Source organism: Streptopelia decaocto, assembly GCF_964273445.1.
Source record: "Streptopelia decaocto genome assembly, chromosome: 9".
Classification (NCBI taxonomy): Eukaryota; Metazoa; Chordata; class Aves; order Columbiformes; family Columbidae; genus Streptopelia; species Streptopelia decaocto.
Window position 1 is genome coordinate 1872575 of NC_138664.1, and position 27678 is coordinate 1900252.

The 27678-nt window shown below is 39.2% G+C and overlaps 1 protein-coding gene across 2 annotated transcripts in view; it reads left to right on the forward strand.

The window, feature by feature from the left end:
- SEMA6D (semaphorin 6D) overlaps positions 1 to 27678 on the forward strand; it is a 498283-nt gene that overhangs the window by 354414 nt on the left and 116191 nt on the right. For both annotated transcript variants that reach the window (XM_082060771.1, XM_082060770.1), the window contains exon 5: positions 10779 to 10859. The gene's annotated coding sequence lies outside the window, so the exon portion shown is untranslated. The remainder of the gene's footprint in view (positions 1 to 10778; positions 10860 to 27678) is intronic.

A 27678-nucleotide genomic window follows, 5' to 3' on the forward strand; every position in this document is an offset into this window, starting at 1 on the left:
CTGCTCAATAAACAGAGGGAAATGGGGAACACATAAAGGACTAAACAATCGAGAAACAGGTGTGCCAAACCAGTAACGATAACCGTGCTGTCCCAGGGAGCTGGAAAAGCAAACGGTAATTTTGGATACTAACACAACTTTGTTGAAGTATTGGCTGCAGAAACAGTAGTGGGTTTGGTGGGGTTTTTTATTTGTTTGTTTGTTTTGATGGTTTTTTTGTTTGGTTGGTTGGTTTGGGGGAGGGAGGGCATACAGAAAATATGAGCAGTTTGTTAACACTCGAAGGTTAATGTTAGTCCTTTAGTTGTACTCATGGTTTGAAAAAGGTAGTGGATGTGGAGGCTTTTATGGAAAAGGTGATGAAGCTGTTGCTTCCTACAAAATGTTGGCATTTCCTTTTGTTATGGGCAGAAGGCTGGGTCCTGCACCACAGAACTCGGCTCGGGAGGGGGCCTGTGCATCTGTAATTTTATTTAGTACTGTAATGATAGAGCGTGAGAGAGCAATTCGTGTTTAGCAATTCTGATTTAATTTACAACTCAGCTAGAATATAATTATTTTCTGATTATGCCTTAGATTTTGTGATAAAAAAGCAGATTGTTTTTGAAGTTTGTAGGAAGAGGAAAGACTCATCACCTTTCATAGTCAATATTTATTCCAGGAAAACTGATTTTTCTGCTAATGCCGAGTAAGTGATGAATTTTTCTCGGTTTATTTATCCTAATGTCAGAATTGATTCCAAGCTGAAGATAAGTAAGGGTTAATGGATTTCTTTATTACAAATTTCAAATCCTAATGCCTGCACAGCGGAGTCTTGTTAATATGTACTGATGACTGAAAGATTTTCAAATTAGCTTGCAAATGTGATTAGAAAAAAATGAAAACTATGCATCATAAAGTTCAGTGCATTCTTTGGCAGACACTGCATAGGATTTGTATATTTATTATAAAGCTACTGTATTAGCAAACAGCGAAATTAAAGACTTTTGAGGCATCAGTTTGGCACCGTGTTTCTACTTCAAGCAGTTGTTATATTCCCGTACCTCTACCAACTTCATGATAATGCTGAACTTTGATTTTTCAGACCATACCATTGTTACAGGGAAGCAACGTAGTTAGAAACTGAGGGATAAAAACCAGGAAGCTACGGGCACGGCTATTACTTTAAAAAGCAGTTAATAGTGTTGCTACGTACATGACGTACAACTTCCTGATGGCTCAATAACATAATCCCATATTAAATTTATAAATATTTTGAAGACTATTACGACGTTGTTTGTCACTTATAGGCTTCTAATGGCTCCCCAGGGATTGGACAGCTGGTTAGATGAGCAAATTTTCCTCAATTAGGCCACAATTCCACAACAGTATTAGAGCTTCTGCGTTGCAGATATTACATATGCAGTTTGATCCATGTAAGGGGGAAATGCGTAGTCTGCATGTGCTTCCCGTTGATTTGCACGGAAAAAATGTAAGGATTAGAGAGAAAACTTGTAGAAATACCTAACTTTACCATTCATGCAAGCATCTCAAATTTCTTAATTTATGTATCCTTGATAGATAAACTTGATTAAAATTTTCAATGTATGACTTTCAATCATATAAACAAGCTGATTTATTAAGTACATATTTACATATTTTAATGAAATTAATGTCATTGGGCAAAAAAATATTGTCACCTACATTTGAATATGTTACTCTTTAAAAATAATGTTCATTTTGGAAAAAAAGAAGTGGAGTAGGAAGAGACATGGTGTTAGAAGTTAGTAAATACTAGAATACCTTTCGTTTCAGTAATGCTAGCCTTTTCCTATTCCCCTACTTAAAAGGGTAGAATTAGATTACTAATGTCCCTCAAAGGATACTTAAACTAATCAGGAAATATCTGAAAGAGCTTGTCTCCTCCCGAAAGGACCTGATAGGGTTGTCCCATCTGCCATGTACTATTAGTGATAGCAAAAAGCTTCTAGGGCTTCTTAACAAGAAAGGATAATGGAATCATATATATTAATGATCAAAGCCTGAGTAAGAGCTGATGTCCCCTAAAACAGGTTCTGAGTATGTCCTTTGGGAAACGTTTCCTGCACAGATGGGTTTTTTATATGTATGAGGAAATGTACCAGGCAATACCACTTCCAACATTAAGGGGCTCGCATGCACCTGTCAGGTAGTGAAGGACAAATCCGGAGACCTGTAGGATCCACAGCCTACAGCTTGGACCGGTTTCATTCGAGACAGAAGGTTTGATTCCAGATAGATAACCAGATCCGATCTCCTTGTACATCATAAATCACTGCATTCCACTTGGTTACAGCAACATTAGTTTAAAAGGTTTCTTTAGCTGAAACAAATTGCTAAACTGTACCCGGTCCGATTTGCTATTGAACTCGCCACTCCTCCTTACAGTTTCTAATGGTTAATTTAAGGAAAAGGGAGCTGTATTCTTAACTTTAATTTGCCTTGTGTCAGCTTCTAGCAATTAGTTCTTGTTACCCCTTTCTCAAAGAACCTCTTTGTAACAAGTATTCTCTCAGTTATGGTCACTTCGTAGTCTTCTTTTGTATAAGATTCAGAGATAGAGCTCTTGGACTGTTGGAGGCTTACGACCTTCTCTCCAGTCATCAAAACACTTCTCTGATTCTCTTTTGCACTTCTTGATGAGTTACGATTTCCTAACAACAGGTTCCTCCTCTGCAAGAGGAAAAATATCTATTTCTTTAAATACACTTTGTTTTGAAAGCAGTAATCTCAGACCTCCCACAGTATAGACTTACTAAAACTGATTATCATTTATGCTGATGAAATATAAATAATTTTCACCAGGTAACAGGGTACCTAAACCAAGAATATTCATTCTCATAGTGGATGTTTCATGATGTTTGTTCAGTTCTGGTTTTTTGAAAAACAGTTTTTTTACGCAGCAAAAGAACATCAAGGTTGCAAAATTTAACACTCAAAAGGTAATAGATGCTGAAACAAAGGTTGACTTATCCTGCTCCTCTTCATCTCCTCACCTCGTGCACGTTTAAACCCGGCTGCTTCTCTTGGCACCAGCTGCCAGCACTACCCCGCCTGTAGGTCTGGCACCCACTTTTACCCAGGCCCTTTGCAGAGGGTCCCCAAGAAAGCCTTTCCAGACATGCTCAGTGTAGTAATCTTCAGATTATTTAAGTTCCAGAAATATCTCCAATGATATTATATGAATAAGATCTTTCAGAGGTTTTTCCATGTAGCCAAACTCGCATTTTCTTAGGCACGATGAAAGGTACAGACTTAGACACAGCTTAAGTTGTACGTTCCCCATGCAAAAGCTCTTAATTCAATATTTATTTGAAATGGTATTATATTGTGACATATTGAAGCAAAGGATTTTCAAAAAAATTCAGCTCTGGGCATGAGCCCAGCATAGAAAATTTCTCCTGCTTTCCTAAATAGGAGGAGTAATGAGTCAAAGTCCTCACTCACTTGACCCTCCCAAACTAAGAACCAGCTGCATATTTGCAGATACAGAACCAGAAGCACCAAGAGAATTTTAACACTTGTGAAGTTTAACATTTTCCAAGATGATGTTTTTCAGACCTGTGTTTTGGGTGCTGACATCAAAGTCCTTTACAGATGTTGTCATAAGTGTCCTGAAAAAAATCTAAAAACTCCCCAAATCAGGCTTGTAATGAAATTTTAGCTGATAAAGTATGGATGATTCAAGGTTTTTACAAACCACTTGGCTTCCCACAGCTCCTTAATCATTCATTGTTATTTCATAGGACAGAAAAAGAATATTCTTCACAAGGGAAACAGTTGATGAAGTCCCAGGTGAAATACATAATTAGAACACCTGTAACATATACAGCCTGCTGCTCTTTCACCATTTGTCTGCTTCCAAATTGCAACTGGTTAGTAATTTCATTTTCATTTTTTAAACTTGTTTTCTACATTGTGGCTGTTGATTTGGTCTTTCCTCTGTCTTTACATAAGTGAGTAGCTTTCAGCATTCTTGAAGCCACAACAACGTACAAACGTGTTGGAAACTGGTGAAATAAAAATTATATTTGACTGCCCTGTTGAGAATAAAGATTTTTAAAGGACTGCAAATATTATTAATGATTTCAGTGTAACGTCTTCATATTGAGATGATTAGGATGGCAGGTTGACCTGGTGTATTTAAGTTTTGGTCTCTTATTTTTAGTATGAGCTTCTGCTAAAGAATTTTGGATTAGGAAGAGTAGGATGAAGCAGAGATGTAGTTTGCATACTGAATTTGCCTAGCCGGTAGTTCAAAGGTTTTCAGGAGAAAACTTGAATATGTATGGAGTCAAGAGAAGGTGAAGGCTTCTCCTTAGAGCAAAACCTAAGTGTCAGCAGAGTTTTAGAAAATGTATATTTACTTTCCGCTCCATTTTTTCTTATGTTCTACCATCTTCTGTACAGTTGCCACCAAACCGTGTTTTATTTTGGTAAGAAAGGTAGCTTGGGATCCAGCCTAACTGCAGATATTTTCATAAAGGGGTTACTTGAGACACTAGAATTCTCCTCAAAACCTGTTGTGATTGTATTTGGCGATGTCTGTATATCTCCATATTTGCACATGGAGCCACACATGTAAAGATACAATATAGCTACTGACAGAGCTTTCTTTTTGGGAGAAATATCTGCTGCTACTTGATCATAGCATTTGTCTGTTTTCCTCCTGTCTTTCCAGCATATATTTGATGATCTGCATCTGATCTGCTTTTATTTTCTCTTCTTTAGAAGGTTGATTTAAGACATGATGCCTTTAATGGTGCTCAGAAGGCACCTGTCACATAAGGGACACTATTAGTTGTAACACATAATGATGATAATCAGCCCCAGAACTTGAAATCCTGTGGTAGTAAATGTGGAGCCTCTAGATTCCCTGTTCCTCTGAAACCTGTCAGTTGTATTTAATCCGTAAGTAGAAGAGCTGAATTGTGAGAAGAGCTTCATGTGGAAGCTGCAGAATGGAAATGAATGCCTGGCTATTAAAATGGACAGGTGTCTCATTTCCAAATTATTTCAAGGATATGAAAAAATAATCTGGGGAAAAAAAAAAAAAAAAGCCAACCTGTTTACACATTCATTTAGCAAAATTCTGTTATTTAGACTCATTTTACTTTATCAGTGCCATATATACTAAAACACGTGCAAATGTGACCCATATTATGACTTGCTGGTAATTATTTTGAGTTAATTTTAGTTATACGTAGCCCTCTGCTTAAGCTCTTTATAAAAATAGAGATCTTTGAAAAACCTGGAAAGGTGTCAGAAGGAATAAATATATTGTTCTGCAAGTTGAGCCTTTAAAATAATGCGCAAACCATTGGATTTAAAGCAGTAGGTATCACAGGTCAACTGCACTCACTAATCACTGCTGCAACAAAAGAGATTGACTTTGTTGCCAGCTGGCTGCAGTAAGAATAGTAAATCACTTCATAGACTTTATATTTATTCAGTTCACAGCTTGATCACCACTGTTTCACCTTTCCTCTGGAAAACAGTAACGCTCTTTGCTTTGTCCAGGAAATAGGAATTGCTCATGGAGTCTCCTATTTGTTTTAAGTGAATGAGCAATACAGCTTATGGCCGTTGGTTCCTGAAATGAAGCGCTGTCGTAGCATGGTGGTTGCAATGAGTATTTATATTGAAAATTGGGGGGGAAGGGGAGTAAATTTTGGGGTTTGGTTTGTGTTTTCTTGTTGTCGTTATTGTTGGTTTGGGTTCTTTTGGCAACCTCTGACAGATGATTGTGCTGCTTTATGGGTTATAGTTTCTGTGCTTCGTTATCTGTGAAGGCTGCCTTAATATAACTTTGCAGGTAGAGCTGCAGGCAGGCATCTTGTGGAAGATGAGCCTCCTGGGACACTGATCGCATTACCGTGCTAAATAAAATTGCTATAACAAAAATGTTTAGCCAAATCTCCGCAGAAAAGGGTAACATTTGTTCAAATGCCTTTTCAATGGGAATCTTCTGAAATGGAAGGAGTGCCTAAATATGCCTTTGAAACAACTAAGTATGCAGACAGAAGATGAAAAATAAGTGTGTTGACACACCGTTTTCATTTTATTAAGAGTTAAAGGGATGCTCTATATACTTATTGCCACCAATGCCTGTGCCAAAAAGAAAAGCCCTTCTGTCTAGAGCCAGGTTTGGAAAGATAGACTTGGGCCTAAAGCAAAGACCTGCCATGCTGGGACTGCCAGTTTCTGCGGAACACAGGCATCTTGGTAGAGCAAATACCCTTCTCCGTTGGCTTCACTGGTTTGAGCTTGTGTCCTACAAAAGGAAAACACTGCCTCAGATGTGAGCCACAGACATGTAGGTCTGTAACACCAAGTTTTCTAGGTGCTATTGCATCCTTTTGTAGCCAATCACTAGATAAAAATAAGTTTAAATGATTTGCTTTGGTTGTGGGTGTTGCTATTCTAGGTCTTAACCTAATAACTTCAGAGTTATAATTGGAATGTGATTATTATCATCTAGTTACGTGATCTGACTATCTTGTAAATAGGAAGAAACAGCTTTAATTCAGAAGTGTGCCATCTCACAAAATGGGTTTTGGAAGGTGCTGAATCCTTACCTGCATAAACGGGACCACTATTAAAAAATGAAACCAAAGGTTTGTGATAGTCCTTCATAAATTAGTGGTAAGAAAATACTAAAGTACAACAAACACGCTGCTAATTTAAGCCAGAGTTTCCAAAACTGTCACACATACAGTTGCATTTAAATGAGGATGTTCTAGTTGGTTGTGTGGTGCAGCTAATGAAATACAAGCTCTTGTTTTCACATGCGTCCTCCTGAGCCTTCAAACCTTAATATATTATTGTGCTTAAGGCAGAGTCTTGAAATATGGGGGAGGAGTTGTTATTGCCTGTTAGTCTCAAATGTAGGAAAGCATAACATTACTATAAAATGCTAAGGATGTCTTGATACAGAGGTGATAAAAGAAAAGCTGTTCAATTAGCTATTACTTTAAATGATAAATTATAGCATATCACTCTTCCAAAATAAGCAAGTAATAGCTAGTCATAAAAGTGTCATGTGTCATTATTATTCAGTTTTTTTAGGTTTTTTGTAATCAGCACCCTGATTAATTCTCTCAACTTGTTTTTTTGAGGCCCACCCCTTCAAATTTAGGGTTTGATGATACAAAACACCTTTTGGGGAGTTTTCCTTTGAATGAGGTTTCTCTGCCTTGATATTTTAGTGTACTTCCAGGGCGCTGATTGATTGGCCTATGGGTCACACTAAATTCATGCATTTGGTAGTCAGAAGGTCTGAACTTGCATCCTTCTGCAATAGAGGCTGGATTATTTTGGAAAGGGATAAATTTTGGAGACTTGGTGCCAGTTATGTTGGGGAAGAGACTCAATACTTGAATGGAGAAGAATACAGCTTCCAATAGGTTCAGCTGTACCTGGCCCGGGGTATCACCTGCTTCATGCTGACAGAGCCTAGAACTTGGGTATTGGACCACATGCACCTGTAGCAGATGAGTTAAATGCTGCAATCACTTTATGTGGCAATGAATAAGCATATCATTATTTATATATCTCTTTATATTTATATATATCTCTATATAGATATAGAGAGAAATAGATATGCTTATATTTAAATGGTTTTAAAGAACAATGTGGGACACAAGTGCACAGGATGTTTACAGGTGTGTTGTAATGTACATTTAGACTGTGATTTCTACAGTTTCTCAGGGATCCTGAATAACTCCAGCCTAATAAAAGCATGTCCAAGCAGAGAAAAGCATCCTTGGACAAAGGCAGAGCTGCCCATTCCTCTGGTGTAGCAGGGCGTAGGGGTGCTGTGTGACGTCTGATACATCAGTGATGCTTTACAGAGGAGCCCAGATGTTCTTCTCTAAAGTCTGTCTCTGAAAACCACCCCTTTTTCCCTAGAGGGGTGATAACCATAGCCATTAGAAAGCTTTGTCTAAAGGGAAATGACAGACTTACTTCTCTCTAGGTGGGAAGAAAAGGTAATCTATAAAATGTTTCCATGGTAGGGGTTTCCTATCTCTCTTCTAGGCTTTCAGAATATTTCAGCTTAGTAATACCCATTACCTGCCTCTATTTCTTCCTTTCTTCAACTACTGTGTGTTGAAAATGTTCGCTTATCCACCTGGGCTCAGTGGAGCTTTATACACCATAGATATTCTTGTTAAAGGCTGAAGTTATTTTATATTACCTGGAGCTTTCAATTAACCTTGCTTCCATGTAGCTTGTGGTATTAAGAGCAGTTTGGTGTTAAACAGGATTCACATCTCCTCACACCTCCTCTCCTCCTCCTATAAAACTTTAAAATGAAGCTTTTCTATGCTGTATGAAACCTTGTGATATCCATAACCAATTTGATATTGGATTTGCATTATTTCTAGGAAATAACACCAGTGGTAGTTTTCCAGTGTTTTACTCCACTGAGCTGCATTCCTTCTTAGTAAAGCATGGACATCACAAACGATGATAAACCCATTCTAAAGTGTTATATTTGTGCTACTGGACTTTTTTGTTATGTCACACAAATGTTTTACACGGGCTAATCTAATCTAATATTGCTTTCTGACCATAACACTCAGGTGTTATGTGACTCTTGCTGTTCTCTTTTAGGCAGTTTTTTGCCTGTTCTCTGCCCTGTCTCATCTCATAGTCAGCATGAAAGCAGCAGCTTCAACCTGAGTTTGAGTCACAGTGTCCATTTCCTCCTCAATGTTCACTTTCAATCCGGCACCTTTGTGCTTTCTCCCGTCACAAATCTTCAGGACACTTCTGCAAAATTGCTTCTTCAAATCTCTCCTCAAAATGTGTCTTTGCCAGGCTGCCTGCAAGAAATACTGCTTGTTGTAATGGCTATTATATATATGTATTTTTTTTTTTCTCTTCTTCATACTGACCTATTGCCTTTTGTCCTTAATCTACTGTATAAATTCTCAGAAGTTTGTTTGCACTGTGCATTTAGTTGGTGCTTATACGGTGAAGTCCTGGTCCGTGAGTAGAACTCAGAGGTGCTATGGTGAGGAGCACTGGAGGGAGCAGTAGGGGCCAGGAGGAGCTGAAGTCATGGCTACATCCCTGCAGAATGGGCCTGGCACACTATTCAAACCGTTAATATTTTTGGCAAAAACACAGATATGGAAACTATGTCCGTGGCCAGATGTGCAGGCGGAGAGCTGCCAAAACAGAGCAGTATGTGCTGTAAGCTTTGCTGTTTTCCCCAATAACATACACGGAGATGCTCGTCCTTACCTTGGAAGAAGTGAAACGCTGGATAAACTCTGGATCTGCAGCTATGGTTTGAAGTATTGCACACTGATGCTTAACCAGCTAAGTAATTCCCTCCGGCACCCTTTTGTTGTAATCTCCCTCCAAAGATATTAAAAACACAGAAACCTTGGCCAGGTTGTAGTTGATCTAATTTATAAAAACATTTTCTGGATATTAAAAGCTAGGCCAATGCACTAGTAGTGCTTAAATTGTGTTAACTATACTGTAAACTCTCAGAAAGAACCTTTCATTGGAGATTATTGTATGAAGATTCGAAGATTAAAGTGTCTAGATTAAAGATTAATGTGAAGTGCGCTGGGAAATTGTTTGATGTATAAGGAGCTACATAGTATATTAATCGTGCACTTTTCAAAACTGCCTGAGGGAATTAGACACCCAGTTCTCTCACATGCCTTTGAAAAATCTCACTCCAAGGAATTTGTTGCTGTATAGGGGAAATGGTAATATTTTCATTGGGAGCTTGAGTAAAAAAGGAAAGGAGAGCTATGGAGACTCTCTGGGGCTTGGTGTTTGCTCCTTACAGTTGTTTCCTGGTTTGAATTTGCTTCGTTACTGTGTAGAGGCAACCGGGATTTGAGTGCCACGAGTTTATGAAACTGGTCTGACCTCAGAACACCCTCCACCTGCCTGTGTATTTCTTGTTTCAATTCCATTTTGTCTTTGCTTTCACTCCAAGACCGTTTTCATGTTCTTCTAAACAAAAGTAATTTGAATAATATTTAAAATAACCACGTAAACCTTAATGAAACAAATGTATACATAACATATTTGTATTTACAGTATAATGTGCATTCCTTACAAGTAAATGACAAAAATAATTGTTATGCATGTATTTTGCAAAATAATTCTTTTGCTGGAGTTTTTCTCAGTCGTGTTTTTTTGTGTAGAAGTTCTAATGATCCACATATGGTAGAAATTATAAGTTTGCTTGTCCCTGAAGTGCTGCAATATAAATAAGCTGTTAAGTGCCAACTCTGAATGTTATTTTTTAGATGCTAAGAAAGATAATCCTGTATTAAAACTATTAGGAGGTAAATTTGTTTGAACTTCAAAACCTCTTTGGTCTGAAATGAAAATGAACTGTGCATGAGTGTATGCTTCATTAATTTGGGGTTAGCCAGTTGAGGCCATTTTTGTTTGTTTGCTTTTTTTTCCATGAGGCATCTTTCTAATGCAGTTTATTCAAACTATTCATGCAATACACTGGGTTTTTTGCCTGGTAAAAGCTGTTGCATTACTTTCATGAAAGAACAGTTGCCCTATAGAAAGTACCCTGTGGGAACCAACATTCGGGTTCACAGCCACTCAAAGTCGATGTGCGGGTCTGTTGCATTCAGGTCTATTTTAGTGGTCTTATCATTAAACCTGCAGTAGGCATTTGCACACTAAGGCTTCCTTGAGTACTGGGAAAGTGTGATTAAAACTAATCATCTGTCTGATGAAAATTTTCCTCTGCCTTTTGGCAGGATCGCGCACCTGAACTCGTGCCAGGCTCTACAGGAACACTGATGCCAGCAATTTGAGGATCTCCGCTTTCAGTCCCAGTGGTGAGTTCTAAAGATGCCACAGTAAACCACAATAGAATATGAGTGTTTTCTGTTCTGTGACACTGAGACTGAGTCTGTGTGAAAAGCGGAGTATTTCCCCTTGAACAATGCAAGGGTACCGAGATATAAGAACGTATATTGATCTGCAAGAGATGGAGCTCAGGACACAAGCTCTGAGCAATTTTCATCAGACTAAAATCAGAAAGGTTGTTTTTATTGTCCTGTCTACTAATGTAACTGCTCTCTAAAGGTTTGACATTGTACATTTTGAAGAATGTAACCATTTACAGAAGGATGGTGGGCAGGCTCCACAGATAAAGTAAAATGCACAAAAAGGAAATTCAGTAGTTTCCTCTTGCTGAAAACTGAGCAACAAGTTGTAAAGTTACAAATTATTTTCCCCGCTAATGTTCTTTGTAACTATTCTGTTTGCTCAAACCTTGGGTCAGGTTCAAAGGGAGAGGGAACAGCCGAGTCCCGCTGCACTTTTGTGTCAATTCAGAATATGTTCCCTAGGACACTGTAGTTGGGTAGTGTGGAGTCCTTCTTTAACAGGAAATCGTGTTGGGATGTAAGCATACAGGTTTTAGGGGGAGAAAAATCAAATGTTTAGATTATAATATTGTCTATGATGATATTGGGTCAAAATTATTATCTACTTAGCACTGAGTAGCGGTCACTGTTAGAGGGAGGACACAGACAGCCCTTTGTCCTCCCCGTCCAGTTGTGCTCGTGCTGGGTTTAGATCACTGTGATACAGATGTGAAATACCACCACCTGCAAGTCCTGCCAGTTCCAGGTTATTGAGGTATATATATCTATATAGATATATTCTGAATTAGAGTACACCACAAAACGTACAACTCTTCTGACACGGAAACAAAACCTATATTCAGCGTTCTTCTAGCAATTTATTGTCGTTAACCAAGTACTCCAATAAAACCTCTGCATCAGTTAAAAGATGTATTCAACAACAATAGCATTACTGCCCAATCATGCTTTTTTTCATTAAAAAAAGAGCATAATAATGTGTTTTCATGAATCCTCAAGACAGATTACATTTCATTATTGCTGGGTAGCTTTTTAGTGTTGGGTTGTGTTCCTAGTAAAGGACAGTAGCTCCTTCAGAGTGTACTGTACTAGTAATGCTCATTATTAGAAATAAAGGAATACAGAGATAAAGGAGAGAGAGAAAGTTCGATATTCATGTTATCAGTAAATATGTAGCATATGCCTTGGAAGGATTAATGACCTTCAGGGCATAGAGATGACCAGTTCACTTGTTCCACTGTTACAGAGTCAAAAACCAGTGCAGTATTCTCTACAATTAAAGGAAAAGTGTGTGTATTTGCAAATGTGTGTTAAAATGGGAAAAAAATAGTGTGTTCCTTCTTACTGTGTTTTTTTTATTTGACCATCCCTTCACACTTCATTTTAGCCTTTGTGTGGGTTTTGTCTTCACACTTTATTATATTTTCCTGAGGCAGAAAGTTTTTCAGTGAGAAGTTAATGAAAGTCCATATTAAATTGGATCCCATTTTCAATTAACTTCATCTAAATTTAATTTTGCAATTTTACTTCAGTAAACTCATCCGAGTCCAGATGTTGAATGTGCTTTTCCTATTCCTGCTCTCAAATGATTGTTCCTGTAAAAGATTTATGCATTAGAGAGGCATTTCTGAACACTTTTGAATGTTTCCAGCAAATGTTTCATAGAGGGCGAGTAACATGAGCAATTAGCATCCAATAATACTATGCTGAACCCAGGCTTTCTTATAATAGGATGTTACTTTTATTAACTTGAACTTTAAGCAAATAATCCGTTTAAAAGAAACACTATCAAAGCATTTCAAATGATAGAGGGTTATTGTGTCCTACAGAAATTCTAGAAGTGAAGTCCTGAGAAGCTACAGGATGCCATAAGAAAAAAATACACCTAAGAATTATGCACTTTGATTAAAGAAAACCTCAAATAACTCGTGGGGTTTTGGGCCCCTTCCTTTCATTCCAGCTGTGGTGGTGAACTGTTCGGTGCTGTCAGCATGTTACTTGGACTTTGTAAGCATGGGAAATGTGCTGAAGTGCTTATCGGTCTTAAAGATTTCTAAATGCTTTTACTAATTTTGCGAAAACGAGCAGTGACTTTGCAGGTTAACTATTACCGCATGCTTTTCATATTCTGTCATGGCTTCTGGATTGGTGTGAATGGCTCTTATTTTCAGAATTACCCAGAATTAGCTCCTTAAATCTGGACATGTCTAATAACATTGCATGTGACACATATGAGGCATTGTATGATGTAGGCTCTGGTTCTCATCGAAGAAACAGACACCCCAATTAAATTTGCAGATAATTTACAAAAGAGAATTGTCCGATTGTAAAGGAAAAGATGGTTGTATTCTTTTTTTTTTTTTCCAAAACAAAATAATTTTCCTTGACTTTTTTTGCTGATGTAAGCACTTTTGATCTATTCGTTTGAACTATTTAGCCATGAAGTAAACAAATCCAGTTTTGAACGTTTGTGTCAATTCAAGGCTCATAGGATGCAAACTGCTCGAGGCGTGCTTGGCAATCTGTCACTCCAGTTTTGTTTGCAGATTTCTTCAGAACAAGTAGAATTATCAGTTTCAAGCATCGGTAACGCTAGTATTAATCAACTTCTATGTTTCTGCTTGTATATTTCTCCAAAGCTTCCTCAGTCAGAGTAAGGCCATAAGCCCTGGAAATTTGGCTTTTCTTTTGTGCTCAGATCATGTATTTCTAGTGAAATCTGATTTTACTCATAAGACATTTTGCTACCTGTATTCTAGTTCATCCGTTTCCTAAAAGGACTTTTCTCCATTCACAATTAGAGGGTGGGATTTCGCATCATTTTCATTTCCCCCAGAATTCTTGATGATGCTGGGTTAGAGTAAGTGAAATACATAGTGGCAAGCAAGTATACACTTATTAAAGTTTTAACAAAGAGACCCAAGTAACTTGTTGAATTTCTAGCAAAAGAAAGAAACACAACAGTCTTCCATTGGTTGAAATGCTTGTGAGCTTGAAAGGCTTTATGTGGGAGTCTGGATGGGACCCAAGGAAGGAACCACTTCAAAATTACAAAATGACATAGTTTGTTATTGTTAAATTGTCAAGATTTGCTGTGTATTTGCTGAGATGGTAACCATACAGAGTGTTTTCAAAGACACTAGCTAGAGAAGGGTATGTTAAACCTCTGAAGTCTTAAGAATGCCTAATGACTGCCTGCCAATACAGCTGGATCCTGCTGAGTAATGGGGGAATGCCTACCATGTAAATAGGAACGGAGTAATTTAGGAGACCCAGTGAGCTGTAAATTATTGCCTAGGTTGTCACACCAAAAAAGAAAAAAAAAAAAAGGAAAATGAGTTGTGAAGAAGAGGGGACGTGTACCGAGTTCTGAATAGCTTCGTGAGACTCCTTTTGAGATAGATAGGGAAACGTATACTCTCTGTGAAAAGAGATATGTTTTGTCAGATGGAAGATGCACCAGCCACTGAGATTACTGTGAAATACACATTAAAGAAACAAAACGGGGTTATTTCTATGCCTGACAAATGCATGAATCAGAAGAAAACATTTGTCCAATAAGTGAATTTAAGATCTGCCTTGTTCAGGCTTCTGCTGACGTCAGTGGGAATGTTTCCACTGGTTTTAATGGGACTTGGGCTGGGCCCTTGGGGACTTCAAGAGTTAAGAGCTGGATTGACAGGAGAGGTAGTAAGGGAAATACCTTCCAAGCCTGGTTGTATTGTGCGTTGTTAGGACGAAGTAATGGAAATTAGAAACTTGGAAATACTTTTTAAGAAATTGTCACTTTGCTGAAGGTCATAATTTGAATCTCAAATGAATGGTCTGAAAATCTACACTGTGTACTTCTATAAGGTTACATACACACTAACACATTGTTTTAAATGGGAAGAATTTCCCCTGAATTATGAAGCTCATCTTTCTGTTCCCCTCAGGAACTTCATCACAGACTGAGGCAAAAAATACCAGGGTGGTAGGATCTAAACAGCACATTGTTTCTACTATATTAAACTTGTACAATCTCTGTATTTTGTGTTCCATTATATAGTAACAGGAACTTACTCTTCTTATATCTTTAAGTGGAGTCTGTGAGTTTGTAAGTCCAAGTGTCAGAAAGAGCATGGGAAATGAAAGTGATTTATGTCAGCTGTGTTAATATTTTACAGATAGTTCCTTCAAGCAGATCTAGCTAGAAATGTTGTCTTGGTTTTCAAATTGTAAATGGCTTTTCAAATTAAAGCTTTTTTTTTTTTTTTAATCCTGCTTTCAGCAGAATAAATAAAGTTTTATACAAAGACTGGATAAAAGGGGAAGACTAAGAGCACAGGACTGGTAAGACCACAGGAAAGTGTTTCTAGGGGTTGGCCTTATTTGCCAGTAAAAAAAGTGAGAGATTTTATTTCTGAAAATGAACAGCTGACGCTAACAGAAAAAGTAAATGGGTTTTTGTCCGTATTTGGAGGTGGAGTAGAATTCTTCAGCTCTCTCTGTAATTGTTGGTAAGGACTTTCTCTTCTGAGCTGAGTGGTTTTAAATTAAATGATTTGTTTTGCAATATGAATAAGATTTTCTTATCAGTCAGCTTACATGTAATCAACTTAAATGCAGTTTTAGAAAGAGATGAACCATGTCAATGTAATTCCCAAGATGAGAAATGAATACCTGATGAACTTCATTCTTCTAAGATAAAAAATAATGCATTGCTTTAGCATTTTTTTCCTGCTGATTCTGTTAAGTAGCGGTTATGAGACGGGTTTTTGTTACACAGGGAATATTCTCTGTATAATATATAAACATACTTACTCTTCCTGTGCCATGATTCCATTGCTAGTGAAATATCCCCAAATATGTTAAAGATTTTATCAGCTGAACTGTTTAAGAACACTGGAAACATATAATCATAGAATGTCCTGAGTTGGAAGGGACCCACAAGGATCATGGAGTCCAACTCCTGTCCCTGCACAGGACACCCCACAGGTCACCCCGTGTGTCTGAGGACGTTGTCCAGTCCTTCTTGAACACTGTCAGGTTGGGGCCGTGACCCCTCCCTGGGGAGCCTGTTCAGTGTCCAGCACCTCTGGGTGAAGAACCTTTTCCTCATGTCCAACTGAGCCTCCCCTGGCACATCTTCTGCCATTCCCTGGGTTCTGGCGTTGGTCACTAAGAGAAGAGTTTGGTGCCCACCCTTCCTGTTCCCCTTGTGATGAAGCCATAGAAAGTGATGAGGTCTCCTCTCTCTTCTCATCTCCAAGCTGAACAAACCAAGTGACTTCAGCTGCTCCTCATACATCTTCCTCTCCAAACCCTTCACCAACTTCGTAGCCTCTTCTGGACAATCTCTAGCAGCTTAATATCTTTTTAATAGAAATTAAAGTTGAAAAAATAGGCCACTCAAAAAGGAAGATTGGGTTTTGAACAAAAATAATGGTAGTCAAGTGTGAGCGGTTGTCTTATTTTTGTTAGGTTTCGCCTGAAAAGGTGAATGTTAAACAATAGTCTGAAAGTAAATTTGGGCCCCAGAGAGGAGGGAGATATTTATGGTAGTAAGACAGAGTAAGGTCGTCCAGAAGATTTAGTGTTGAGTTGAATTTCCTTCAAATAGACTGTGAGATGACAGCACAGAGATCTTGGAAGGGACTGGAAGCACTTGTTTGGGTGCCTTCCATGCTGTGTGGGTTAGTCCGTAACTGTAGTGTTAAAGGAAATATAAAAAATAGTGGTTTGGAAAGAGTATAACGCAAAGGCAGGTCAGTAAGAAATCTTATATGACACTATGGGGCTTCATGAGTATATGTCACGTGCAGGAAGGACGGCTTCAAAAACTCTTCCCCATTTTACCAAGGTCTGCACCAATGGCCCACTGGATCTCTGTGTTACGGAGTGGTGGCCTGGTACTGTATCCCATAAAAATGGAGTAATTCTTTATTCATGAGAATTAATAACACACAGTACAATAAACTCAGTTACTAATTTCTTTTTTTTCCTAAATGTTCGTAGTTATAGTGCAAACAATAAATAGTAATTTAAGGAAAAAAAAGAACCCCACACAACCCTGCTGGTCCTGCAATTGTGTCTGCTACATGCTAGTTCAGTATTACTAATGAGAACATATTTAGGTATAAATAAATCTTTTATCCTCATTGTAACTCCGCTGTGTTCCTACAGTGAAGTCATCCACACAGAGCTGCTTATGGCTTGAAAGCCTCAATAGCCTCTTTTCTTTATAATAAATATTGCATACTAATGTTAACAATGTCATTGTGTGATGTCTCAATAGAGGATTATGACTTCATGTAATCAGTTAGCTTGGTGTCTCTTCTCAGCTGTAATGGAGTCAATTTTCCTTACAAAGGAGATGAGGATCACTTATTCACAAACGTTGTAGCAAATATTCCATGTGCACACTATGCCAACCAAATATTAAGGTGGCGCAGTGAAGCTCAAAGCTGGGAAACACAGAGTTAAAGTTCAGCGCTTAATCTTAATTTACCCCCGTTGGGTGTGCTGAAATGTATTTTGAAGTTAGAAATCCAATATAGTGTTTGAAGCATGTATTTTCAGGTGTAATTCCACATACAGGTATATGGAATATTCTGAAATGTGCATGATTATAAATAACATAATCATCAAAAGGTAGTGCAGAGAGAGGATAAAATGTGTTTGTATTAATGAGCAAAGAGTAAAGCAATCTTCCATCATCTACCAGAGACAAATGGCACATTGAGGAACATTGGGGCCCATCTCAAACAGCACTTATGCACATGCTTAACCTCAATTACGGCATCAACGGGGCTTCAGTGCAATCTTAAACACCAGAGGGAGAATGGAACTAATGCATTGACGTGAAGACTCATATTTATATAATAATGCAAAATATTAAGTAAACTATAGCACAGTCATTTGTGATGCATGAATATAGATATCTTGCAATATTAACATAATAAAATTGGATGCTTAGCTCCTGAATGTCTTCAAAATAATTCATCTGAATACTCATGAGAGAAGTTCAGGCTAAGATGAAAAGCATAAATCCACCTAACAGCTAACAAATAATTCACATAACTGTCTGCAGACATGTTCAGAATACAGGATTTTACGATAACTAAAGGGCAGAGTATTCCAGCTCTTGTGAAAATACCAACTCTTATTATTGCAAGTGCACAACTTAACATGAAAAGTAAAATCAAACAAGAGTTATCCTAAACCAGAACTCAAACAGAAACTGAATCCTTTTTAGAGGAACAGGACACCTCTGGTAGGAAACAGTTTCAGAACCAATGCATCCAGCCCATATTTAGGTATAATATAGATGTAACGTTGTATAGGCCAGTGCAGGTACCAAAAATACATGGATGATTCTTGCAGAGAAAAGAATGCGTGATACTTGAGAAAGACTTATTTCTCACTCAAACCAAACCCATGTCTATATTCTTATGAGAATATCACTTCTAACTGCGATGTAATCCTGCCTGATTTTTCTAGAGATCTGCAACATGCTAATATTATCTGTTACAAATGTTATTCGAGAGCTGTTATTTCACTTAATAGTTTTAGGAAGTGTTAGCTAGATTGGCTTTGTTCTGCCAGTATAAATTTGGAGATATTCTACCCATGCCAGCAGTCAGCTTTACATTTACACCAATGTATCTGTACAGGATTGTGTGTTTGCCCTCTAGTCTATGTTTTCTAAGTTTAACTGCAGATTTGTAACTTTATTTGGAGTTTCCTTTGATTTTCATTAGAGTATGTACTAATTAGGAGTAATTTAAGATAAAAAATGATGCGGATTGTGTTGGAATGAACAAACCAGAGGATGGATACATGACGTGCTCTGGCTGAAAGAGATGATCGGTTCCTGTGAGCACAAAGGACATTGGTTGGGAATCTTTTTTGCTGGTGTAGATGTGTTTCCCTGTGAAACTTGTTATCTCTGTAGTGACAGTTCAGCGAAAGTAATCTAGACTTTGTTCAATTAACTCTAAAGAGCCAGGCCTCTCCGTCTGTGCAGGGCTTATTGTAGGATTCATGGAGTCGTAATCATTTCCATTACCTCTGACTTAATTTGGTGTTATTTTAGTTCAATGTGAGCTCACCCGCTCACAAGGTTGTAAATGTCCGCAGGGTGAGAGCGTTTGGTCGCAGCTCTCGGGGACACAACACTGTGCCCAACGCACGAGGGTCGGGCATAACTGTGCCTTCAAGTTTCAGCGTGGTGTAAAGAAAGAGAAACGCGAGGCTCTGAGCTTCAGCCGGCTTTGGAATTGTCTTAAATTTATTTTGAAACATGAAAAAACACCGTTTTGATCTCATAAAATCTGAAGGGACTTTCCTTTGAACTTTACAAATACCTGCTGAAGTCATCCAACAGCCCAGCACAAAAGCCGCAGGTTTTGAGACTTAAAAAAATTATTGAAAACAGGTTTTTTTTGTGGTTTTTTTTTTTTGCCAAGACCATATTTCTAGTTTATGGGATGCATTTCTAACTGGACTTCAACAAGCAATGGGAATTTCCCATTTGTGTGGGTTCATTCTGGTCATCTCGGTGGCCATGAAAGGAAGAGCGTGTACAGCCTCCCTGCACTGAAAGCCACACATTGAAAGAGCCCTTGTAAACAGATAATTAACTTCGTGTTTAATTATATGTCCAAAAATCGTTAGAAAATGATGTTAGAAAAATTAAAAATTAAAAACTAATTCAAATTTTTTTTTTTAGCTGCTCTCACCACGCTCATTAGGAAAACCCTCCAAAAACGGGCTCTCAAATAAATAAGCCTCCACTTAGATAAATAAAGGAGGCATATTTCGATTCCAGTTCAACATGCAGGAGAAATTCGCCCAATCTAATGTTTTCAAATGGATTGGTATGTGTTATGAGAATAATGTTAATGGAAATGGTTTCTCTTTCTTTAAAAATGTAAAGGAGAAGGGGGAAAGTTGGCTTTGATAAACAGGCTGCGCTTTAAATAGCGAGAGCGGTGATAAGGCAAAGAGCTTCTAAATAAATATGAAGCGTGAAGGTTTTTTTCAAACTCCAAGAGAAAATTGTGTATTCACCAGAACAGCTTTAAATTCTGTGAAACAGGACAGCAATATATTTTACAGTTTCGAGCAAGGAAGCAGAGTCTTGCCATAATAGAATATGTACTACATCTCTGCGAAGAAGACAAATAACAGTATCCAAAACGCTTTCACCTTGACCAAAGAAATTCTGTAAGACAGAAGTAATTTTGATTTTGCCACAATAAAAGCACATCAGAATTTGGAGTTTGATAAAACTGTTCTGTTGGCCGGGAACTTTGCATTTCAACTGCGTTTGATGTGATATTCAGTTCATTTTGCCAGAATATTTTATGCCAAGTATTGCTATTAAATCTTTTATGTTGCGGAGTTTTTTGTCAACAGACGCACAAGGACGGGATTTTAAGTGGAGTTAATCATTGAACTTGGAGAACAGAAGCACTGGGGGAGTACTTCACTTATACAAACAAACCACCCCGCAAGCTTCAGCCGTTTCTATAATTATTACCCTGTTTTCAGAGTAGTGTAGGTAAAACATAAAATCTGGCTCCCCGTCTGATCTCTATTCATGTTTAATTCTTGTAGAACCTATTAGAAGAAATGGATAATTAAAAGAGAAAAAGCCATGTATTTGCTGCAGCTGCTGGTGTATCAAATCTTTTGAAGTCTACTTTAAGCAATTATAGCTGAGCACTTCTTTTGGAAGCGTAGGAAATAACATAGAACTTTCTAAGATGTCGGTGTTTTCTGACTCGTTTAATTCTTTGTAAATACTACATATCAATATAATTATAATGATAGATTAAATGTTAATCCATTTTGCTTTCAAAAAGCGAACCTCAAAAGCAAAAAGGATCCCCATAGAATAAAGTAGTACTCTGCATTTTTTCCCTGCACCCTCCAGCGTGTCCAAAACAGTCACATTTTTAAATAATATTTTTAATTAGTGTCTGTGGTTTCATTTTACTATTTGATTTACATTGTAAATTTGGGCATCTCTTAAATGCAAAGGTAAAAATGTGTAGCAAGGGAGTGGTTCGGTGTTTTTGTTATTACTGTGCACTCGGGGGTATGTAATCACTGAGCGTAGATTAGCCCTATAATGGGAGCTGCTAATAATTGTAGACATTTGGCAAGTGATCCTTTGCCACACCAGAGAGGAGAAGTAAGGGCACACTTGTACATGGATAATACTCTGAGTAATGTTTAGCAGATAGTACTGTGGTATTACTGAAACTCTAGCTGATAGTTCTTAAAGCGAGCTCTACCCTCCCTCACCAAAAGCAGTGAGGTGTGGTAGTCAATTGTGAGTGGGATGTGGGAGAGAAAATCCATGGCACAATGCTAGATAAGAAATAGATCATAGCCTGACAACGGGGCGGCACTTGCTACCTAATGAAGCTATAGTTCCTAATGAGCTTGTCCTCCTGAACTGTGGAGAATAATGGATCTATGCGATTCTGGACCCCTTTCTCCATTTCACAGAGCCCAGCTCCAGCTGGGAGGCACCGTGGCATAGAAGGATGACTGCCATTTTCCATTGCTGACTCTTCGGTTAAAGCAATTTGTCCTTGTGTTTCTCATTTTCCATAGTAATCACTACCATAACTCTGTGTCCAGTGGCATTTGACTGTGAAAGTGACACCCACGCTAGGGAGTATGTCTGGAAAGGAGCAGACAACATGACAACTGTTGCTCAAGTAGCATCATCCATGATGGGTTTGTAGCACTGTATCCCAAATAGGGACAAAAACGTGCAACACGGACCAAAAAGTCGACATGCTCAGGCCCTGCAGTTTAGCAGGATGAGCTGCAGGCCAGCTCTGGTATGGATTTTGAATAAGGTGGCAGGCAGGAGTTCTGTCCTTGACACCTGTCTGATCAGGAGGATGGTGGAGGGTTGAAGTGCAAGGTGTAGGAATTGGTGGCAGGGTACCACAATTCACGCTGATGTTCATTTGGTATGTTAACGGCTCCTTGACCAAGCTGGCATGCATTAGAGATGGCTTGGCAGTGCAGCACAGAAATCCCGCTATGGATGCCATGAATAATGCTCCCAGATGATGAGGGTTTTCCAGGAGCTGCTCTCGCCTGGCCTGGCAGCACCCAGAAATATCAGTTTCTCTCACTTTAGCTGCTGCTGTTCCTGCTTCAGCTATAAACCAGCGTCTCAGACAGACAGACCCTGCACCAGCGAGCTCACCATTCAGCCGCAGACAAACGTCAGCTGAAGAGTAATTCCAGTAAGATGTTGGTTAAGAAATTTCGGTGCCACTTGTGCAGCTCTCTTGAGATGACAGAAGAGACGTGACAGTGACTCTTCCAACACATATGATTCCGTTTCTTGTTATTCTGAGGAAGGTGGTGTGGCTGCCTTAAACTTTTTGAGTGTGTATAAAAGGGTATAAATAACAGCTCTCTTGCTGTCTTAAACCTTTTAAAAGTTGTATTAATCACAAAGAATTTATGGGGGGGGAAAAAATCCTCCTGCAGCAACATGTCTGTTGCAAGTACTTAAAAATAGATCCCTGAACTGAAATTTTCAAATAAGAAGGTTTATTTCAAGCTAAAGCATTCCAGCACACGTTTTTCCTGAGGAAGGTGATTAATTAGACTGTCTGCTACCCCGTTTCTGCTGCAAGGGCAGCGCATGGTGTGGGAAGGTGGTTCCTCCGTGCAGCGAGCGGCTCCAGGAGATGGAGCTGAAGAGCAGCAGGAGGAGGGAGAGACCCCGACTCCTCTGCCCACCCAGCGACAGGATCTGTGGCTTGTGCAAGCCCTGGGGCTTCAGTTTGAAGAGGGAGCTGCCCATGGACTCCCGCATCCTACGTTACTTTGTTGTGCGCAGAACGGCTGTTTGTGTGGCCCGTGTTAAACAGCAGAGCACAACTATTTTTAAAATAAAAGAGAAAAACAATCCGGTTTACTACTCAGTCCCACAAGCAGCTGTTTTGGGGACAGTACAGGGGCAGAAATAAGGAGGATGATGCAGAAAATATCTGGTTTCCCTCCAGGTCCATGATGTGGTATTCAAACACTTGCTTTAGCCCTGCTGGGGAGAATATTGGGGTACAGGGGTGCACAGTGTGTGGCCAAAGCTCCTTCAGCTGTCGCTGCTGTGGAAAGAGACACTTGTGAATGTAAATCCCTGGATTCAAGTCTTGAGGAGCCCAAACAATGCAGGAGTGGCTGGGTCTTGCACCCGTGTGCAAGGCTTAAGTCCATCACCAAGACCCATTACTGTTGTTTTCATTTTTGCCTCTATTGTAACATCCAGATGTGCAGCAGATAGAGCAATGCCGTGCTCCCATAGATAGGTAAGGAATATTTTTCTGAGCAGAAGTGCAAACAGCTGCTCTGTGAAGGCTCTGAGTTACCTCAAAACAAGAGCCAGAGAAAATGCGATGTGTCCCTTGCCTGTAAAGCACCTCCGAGGCTTTAACTTTGTGCACATCAAAAGGTTTTACTCTCCAAAAATTACTCCTCAGTTAAAAAGAGGGAAGATGCCCTTTGCTACTTTTGCCTGGAGCCCAATATCTTGTGACATTCCATAGCAGCTGTGGCGATGCTCTGCTTAATGCAAAGAACATCTGGGCTGCCTGCAATTCGGGGAGAGAAGTGTCAAAAGTGTCATCCTTGAGCAAAGAAGGATCTTCACTTTTATTACACAGAAGTGTCAAAACCAGCATTATTGAACATCAGGTTGCGGTTTGGCACGCAGAATATGTCTGAATAGATGTGACAAAACCCCTTCTAGGAAATTGCTGCTTAACGTTATTTTTTTTCATAGTTTCAAATTAGCATTTAAAGAAAAAGAACAAATGGAGAGCAGCTAGGTAACCCTGACAATGAAATATCCTAGTATTCTTTTCTTTTTTGGTGCTTACTTCACACCTCATTGCTGTGCACGGAGTGACTGAGATTGATTAAATCATTGTCATCATGAGTGAAATGCACTGCATCGATCCAGCCCCACTCACAGAGCCAGCCTACGTGATGCAGCTCATTTGGCATAATTGAAAGATCCAGCTCCAGAAGGTCGCTGAGCTGGACTCAGGACACCAGTTATCATTTTATCCTTGGAACAGGGTCAGCTCTCCTGATTAAATACGATGGCTTTGTGTCACACTCTTAATTGCTTTGTCATGGTTTGCGTGGGATAAACCCAGGCTTTCATATTTTGATTGAATTTTTATGGCAGACAGGAGATAATTATCACTTCTTTATGCTAATTTGGTTTTAAACTCTGATCAGACCACAACATGGGATTGAGCTCTTGTTTCTTAACTCAAGTACAATTCTACTAAGAAAATCTTCAGATTGGGACAGCAAATGTCTTTAGATAAGGATGGCAGCGTGATACACATCACTAAGTAAATTACAAAGGAAAATTTCATACTAGTTAAAAGTTTGTTGGGGCAGCGTTGATGTTCCTCTCTTGTGTTACGCGTCTCTGCTTCCCACCTTCGCCCATTTTCTGCTGAGCTCTGCTGGAGCTTGAGTGCTGCACTCAAAATCTCAGGCTGAACCAAGTTGGAGACCATGGAGTTAAATAAACTCCAAGATCAGAGGACTCCCAAAAAGACGTGCAGACAGGCGTCAAGGCTGGGTTGTCAACTCCTTAGTAATGCCAAGTGTTTCAGCTGAAACCGCTCTGAACAGAGTCCAAGTTCCTGATGAAAGGTTGGACCTTCAGGAAAGCGGCCATCAAGCCATTCGCTTCTTGCTTGAAGATGGACACAAAAATCCCACCCCGCTTTCAAGAGCCGTGGTTTGTGTAAGCGGTGCGGTATGAACGTGCGCTGTCAAAGCTGCTTCACATAAAGAAAAACAGTCGTGCACTGAAGTGTTTGGAATAAATGTTTCTTTGTACCAGTGGGCAAAGCTGAGACTTTTGGTAGGTCTGGCTTTGTTGGGCCTTGGCGAAATTAGCAGCGTACCTTTTACTTCTTTCCCTATGTTTGCTGTTAAAAAGTCAGCATATTCCAATAGCTCCCATTTCTTCCCATTCCACGTGCAGGTCAAATTACCAGCTTTCTTATGGCGAATGTCATGTATAATTTAGTATAGAAAAAAGTACTTGATAAAATCTCTGCAATACTTTCTTCTTCCTTTGTGTTTTGGGGGTTCATTGGCTGTTTGGGTTTTTCTGGACGCGTGCCTTCTCTCAGCCAGAAAGCAAGAAAAAGGCACTAAAATGCTCATGTAGTGGTGAATAAGGACAGCTGTGGTACTCTTGTGGGGGACTGGTTTGACGCAACCTTTCTGTAATGGCTTAATATACCTTAATTTCTGAGTTGTTCAAAAGTGATTTGTGGGGAAGGATTTTTACAAAGCAAGAAACAGAATTGTTGTGAGTTTGGTGATACAGCATTTTTTATGATGAACAAAAGGGTGAGTTAAGATAGTTAGCTTAAGAAAAGAGTGAAAGACATAAAAAGCAAATAAATCTTTCTATAAGGTTTTTAAATAATCTAGTTTTTGGACATATGCATAGGAATGGGAGGTAGATCATTATCAAATGCCAAACTCTTAAAAAATAAAGGTCTAATCAGGGCTAAAGGGAAATGACAAGCCGTAATGCAATAGTTCGGATTGTTTCGTGTTTTGTAAGTCTTTCAAAAGTTTCATCCCAGCAGCTTTTAAACCAGATCTTGCAATCAGCAAATCCTACTGGGCTCCTATTTATAGTATCCTAATTTTCAAAGCAAGCAACTCAGGCAAGTGTTTTTAACATGAATAATATTGCTCCCAGCATTCTGCCTGCAGCCCACACGTTGTGTTTTTTGGCATGATCCTGGCAATTAAAAAAAATAAACAGCTCTTCTTAAGTTTTTTTTTTTTAATCCATAAGCTATTACAGTCAACGCTGACACAGCTGGCAAAGAAACTCAGCAAAAGGTAAACATTCTGCTGAAAATGGAACATAACATATTGTTGCGTTTGCTTGATAAAATGTAATCTTCCTGAAAGAATAGTTTTAAAGTAATTTATTTTTTTTCCATAATTCCTAGCATGGCTATCTGCTTTAAAAATGATAGCCTTGTAAAGAAATGATGCTTAGGATACTGGGTATTTCAGTCAACAACTTATTGAATTTTAAAGAATATTCTTACCAAAAATCAGGAAAGAAAATGAAGTGTGATGTTTTATCCTCCAGCAGAATGTAATAGGCTGAGCTAGTTAAATCAATTCCTTTTAATAAAATTCTGTCAAAAGCAGGAAGCTCAATAATAAATGTCTTCAACTATTTAAAAGGAAGAAAACCATAGAATTAGGAGTAGTTTGTGACTTGCTTCAGCAACAACAAAAGATTGTCTAGTTCCTTGACCTAATTCCTATGAGCACGTATGAAGTGAGACTGCGGAACGATACGTATTTCACTGGAGAAAACACACCGAGATGTTTCTTTTAGGTAAGGGCCATGCATGAATAATTATCTGTCACGTGTGTTTAGAATTTCTCAATGACTTTGTGTGATTGCTTATGATGCTGAACTTCCAACATTTCACTCCCCATTGGTGGCAAACCCACCTTTGCCACGCACAGCGTTGTGGGCGGTGTGCGTGAATAAACAAATGCAGAAAGCACCTCATATAACCCTTGTGGAAACTTGTGGAGCTGTTATAGCGACTTGCACTCCATATTTCCTGACAGCTCAGCAGTTGTTGATAATCCTGATTGATGTTTGCTGGCCTGGCAGGTAAGAAGACAAGAGGTGCTGTGCTCTGCTGGCTGGGCAACGGAGCAGCGTTCTACCCCGAGCCATCCCAGTGTCCACCAGAAACGCTGTCACACAGAATCCCAGAGTGTCAGGGGTTGAAGGGCCCTGGAAAGCTCATCCAGTGCAATCCCCCCATGGAGCAGGAACACCCAGCTGAGGTTACACAGGAAGGTGTCCAGGCGGGTTGGAATGTCTGCACAGAAGGAGACTCCACAACCCCCTGGGCAGCCTGGGCCAGGCTCTGCCACCCTCACCGGGAAGAAGTTTCTTCTCAGATTTAAGTGGAACCTCCTGTGTTCCAGTTTGCACCCATTGCCCCTGGTCCTATCATCGGTTGTCACCGAGAAGAGCCTGGCTCCATCCTCCTGACACTCCCCCTTTAGATATCTGTAAACATGAATGAGTCCCCCCTCAGTGTCCTCTTGTCCAGCTCCAGAGCCCCAGCTCCCTCAGCCTTTCCTCACACGGGAGATGCTCCACTCCCTGCAGCATCTTGGTGGCTGCGCTGGACTCTCTCCAGCAGTTCCCTGTCCTGCTGGAACTGTCAGCTTGCCTGTCACACTTCAGTTACGTTTGAAAGGAATTTTTGAAAAGATCCAACTTTTCCTTTTACCGATGACCAGTAGAACCTTGGTATTGGGGTCTTCCAACTCTCAGTTGTTTCTGTCTCTCAGACTGACATATAAAAAGGGCAGATGTGCTGCAAATCAGATATCTGCCCTTTTATAATCTAGTATTATAAATAGCCCTCTGGGTACAGAGTTGGAGTATATGGATGCTTGAGTTTATAAAAGCAACTGAATAGTCATTCTTAATGTGTATAACATGAAAGGAAGAGAAGCATTTCAAGTTTAGAGTAACCTTCAGTAGGGAGGAAAATTATCTGATGAATCTTATTGTTAATCTTGGAATGTGTTTCAGACGTTACGTGTGGACCTCATATCACCCTCAGGGCAGTTAATAAGAGCTAAACGAGCATTAACTCTGCTAAGCCAGTGGAGTTCTGTCAGTGCAAATCCAGGGAGA